Source organism: Astatotilapia calliptera, chromosome 9 (genome assembly GCF_900246225.1).
Source record: "Astatotilapia calliptera chromosome 9, fAstCal1.2, whole genome shotgun sequence".
In the NCBI taxonomy this organism is placed as follows: Eukaryota; Metazoa; Chordata; class Actinopteri; order Cichliformes; family Cichlidae; genus Astatotilapia; species Astatotilapia calliptera.
In genome coordinates this window covers 34,204,090-34,207,894 of record NC_039310.1, presented here as the reverse complement: position 1 = coordinate 34,207,894, position 3,805 = coordinate 34,204,090, and the positions used below count along the sequence as shown (strand labels likewise).

The 3,805-nt window shown below is 37.6% G+C and overlaps 1 pseudogene; it reads right to left on the bottom strand.

Annotated features, from left to right (window-relative positions):
* Window positions 1–719: 719 nt before the first annotated feature.
* On the bottom strand, window positions 720–2,474 carry LOC113029657 (GTPase IMAP family member 7-like; annotated as a pseudogene).
* Window positions 2,475–3,805: the final 1,331 nt, after the last annotated feature.

Sequence of the window (3,805 nt, the reverse complement as noted above, 5' to 3'; positions counted from 1 at the left end):
ATAACATCTATGAGAGATTTCAATCTGGTTTTCGCTCATGTCACAGTACCGAAACTGCTCTACTTAAAGTCACTAACGATCTCTTAATCGGAGCTGACTCTGGTCTTCTCACCATTCTCGTCCTTTTAGATCTGAGCTCAGCCTTTGACACCATTTCTCACTCTGTCCTTCTAAGCAGACTTTCCTCTCTCGGCATCTCTGACATACCCCTCGCATCGTTTATTATTTAGTAACTATTGATATCTACTGCTAGCTAGTTTATTGTGATGGTGCTTTTTTTTTTTCTTATTATGTTGCTCTTTGTTGTTTGCTTTCTCCTCTGTTTTTTTTTCTCCATACAGGTGACCCAGGAGTTTGTTTGTTTTTTTGTTTGTTTGTTTTTTTCTCTCTTCCCCCCCTTCTCACCGTCTCTTCTCCCCTTTGGTTTTCTTTCTCTCCCTCTCTTTCTTTCATTCTTTCCCCCTGTCCTATCCCACAGTCATGTCTGTCCCGTTTGTAGCAACTGAAAATAAAATAAATTCATAATTATAATAAAGGTCAATCAAATGGACCAATATGGCAAGGCCATGATGATCCACTTGGTAAAATAAATCCACTTGGCATCTTTCTTGGCCTTAAGACAACAATTCTGATGGCTATAGATCCAAACGGGACAAAAAAAAAGGAAAACAAAAACAAAAAAAACCACTCATTTAAGAATCATTACAAAAACACCATCATACATATTCGTGGTTTATTATGAGCACACACAATGAAATCACTTCCAGTGAAAACCCAAAGGTGTTACAGGTATTTCCACATCACAGTCCAAGTTTTTGTCATGTTTGTTAAAGCCTGACAACAACACCCTTGTTCCTCTCTGACAAGCTAAGGCTTGTCTAATAACATTATTAGACTTCTGTAGATAGAAGTTGAATGTTAAAAGATTCAAAATGTCAGAGCATATTACACAGGAGAGGTCTTACTTAGGAGAGTTGGCTGTTTGGTCACAGGATCAGTGTGGCCAACAAACCATCTGGAGCATCTCAGCTAGATTCTTCTCCTAAAGTGTTCACCTCACTTCTTACATAACTTAGCATAGCAATTTGACCACATACAGTTATTGAGAACATCTGATGTTGACTTTGTCTGTGTTTGCGTGTGTGTCTATTTTAGTTAAAGATTTTGCTTTGTGATTAGAGCTTTGAATTTCTGTTTACTTTACATATATATATATATATATGTAAAATATAAAATATTTTACATAAATATAAAATATTTATGTCCCTAACCCTTTGAGCCTATTTTTTGACAAATCAGCATAAAGCATACATTTTTCAGTAAAATCAATTAAACAACATAAAACATATCCAATCACCTGTGTTTCATTTAGGTCTACTTAAAAAAAAATGATATACAAAAACTCTTTGTAGCACATCACAGCTTGATGATTCATCACTGTTTTAAAACGCTTTCATCTTAACTAAGATTAATTTTTTCTTCTGTTTTTTACAGTCAACAAAAAGGTCAAAGCGAGTCAAAGCAAATTAACACCAAAGATATTTGTCTACAGGTTTGAATCTTCTAATAATGAATTATTCTCTTTTAAGACGTGAATGAAAACTTTGAATCTGCTCTACCAGTTGACTCAGGAACTTGTATTCTTCATGCTCCATCTCAGCCTGTTTCTATTTCCTTTCTTCCACCTCTCTGTACATGGCATTGGTGTAGTATGTGCCACCGTTTACTGCCACCATGTCGTCAATATTCTTGATCAACTCCTCCACCTGCTTTCTGTCTTTGCCTCTGTTGTTGAAGACGTGGAGCCTGTTTCCACAGCTTTGGATGACTTGTCTGAGCTGTGGTTTGCTTTCACGTGCATACTTCTGTATGGTCATTTCCTGGTCTTCAAGATCATCTCCATGGGTGAACAGCACAATCATGTAATGTTGAGCCTTTGGACCAAACAGCTCCTGCAGGGCTTCCACAGAGTTTTTCTCCTCTTTCGTGAATCGACCGACTTGGAGCACCAGTAGAAAAACATGAGGCCCTGGACTGGAGACTTCAACACATTTTATAATTTCCTTTTTGATCATCTCTTCAGATTTCTCAGTGTCCAGGATCCCTGGTGTGTCTATGACAGAAATATTTCTCCCTTCCCACTGTGCTTCAGCTATTTCACAGGTTTCAGTCACTGACTCTGAGCTGGAACGAGATTTGAAATGTTTTTTTCCCAGGATGGTGTTTCCAGAGGAACTCTTCCCCACACCAGTTTTTCCTATTATCACAATCCTCAAATCAGGACCTGAAACACAATTCACAGCTTCAATTTAACACATCTGAAACATCAAGTCCATAAGTTTCATGTATTTCAATGCATGAGCACATATTAACACATATTAAACAAAGCAGATTAAATATATATTTACCTGATTTAGATGAAGTCATAATTTATCTTCAGTTTGTTGTAACTACACAGGTGAGAGAGATGAGTGTTCAAGCTTCTGTTCAACACATTTTTTATGTGTAGCTTCACAGTTGACACGCCCACAGTAGTTGCATAACAGGTTTAATCCGGTTGTTCAGTCTGACGTCACTAGCCGTGTCTGGGCCTAAACTCCGCTGCAGGTCCATATATCAAACGATCACTATGGCATTACTGAGAGTTGAAAAACTGTCTAAAGTCTTTCATCTTTAATAAAATGATCAGCGTTCTGCTCTACCAGGTGTAACAATTGAGTTTAACATCCAGGCATCCATGAAAACGGAATTTATGACATTTAACGGAGTTAGAAGTTAGCAGGGAGTTAGCTCGCTAGCTTCTATCTAATACAATATAGCATGTCCTGACTGCGGGGTTTTGGAAACAAATTAAAACGGACAGCTCTGCTATCACTTCCAACATAAATGAAGACAGAAAACCAAACAGCAGTGACGTTTGTAGGGTTACTGAAGTTTGGCTAGCTGGTATATAATGATGTGCTACGTGACCGCTAGCGACACAGCTATGCTAGCATAATATAAACAAGCTAACTTTTTTTCCACTCGATAAAAGTTAACGTGAGTGTTCTCAGTGGTCAGAAACAAATGTAATCGCATGGCAGGATGCTGTAAAAGGACCAAACTTCAGCCAGGAGAACAACTGAGATAATCCATCCACAATACGAGGTCAGTCATTCATATACTGCTGCATGGGCTGGGCTGTAGTTACATCCTAAGGTTTTAAAAACTGAGCTTAAATAAATAATTAGTGGTAATAAAAGCCGAGGGAGGTCAACAGGGATCACTGACTGTTTTAGGAGCTTTTTGAGATCAAATAGAAGAAAATACATAACATTAAACATGTTAACAACACAAAAGCCATATTAAACGCAGACTACTTTCGACCCGGAAGTAGGATTCGTCGCGTCATCACTGAATAACCGGATAGAAACAAAGACACGCACACCTTACAGACACCAAAGAGCCTGTTACAGGATTGTTAAAATAAAAGGAATTTAAGAGTAGCAAGGAAACATTTTCTATCTGATCATTTCAATCATTTGGGGGGGGGGTTGTTTGTTTGTTTGTTTGTGTATGTCAAAAAAGAATTGGTTAACTAAAAAGATCATTTCCACTATTTTCTTTGACAAGATTTCAAATTTTCTTTAAGAAGGAATTCTGGTTGTAGGTGGTACAAATGAAATCACATGCGCAGCAGAATTACAAACTAGCTACTAGGTGTACATTACAAGTTTGAGCTAAAAAAAACAAAACAAAAAAAAACATCCTGTACCCACAAATGCTTTGAATTCTCAATGGGGGACAGTATTATAGATGTGCAATG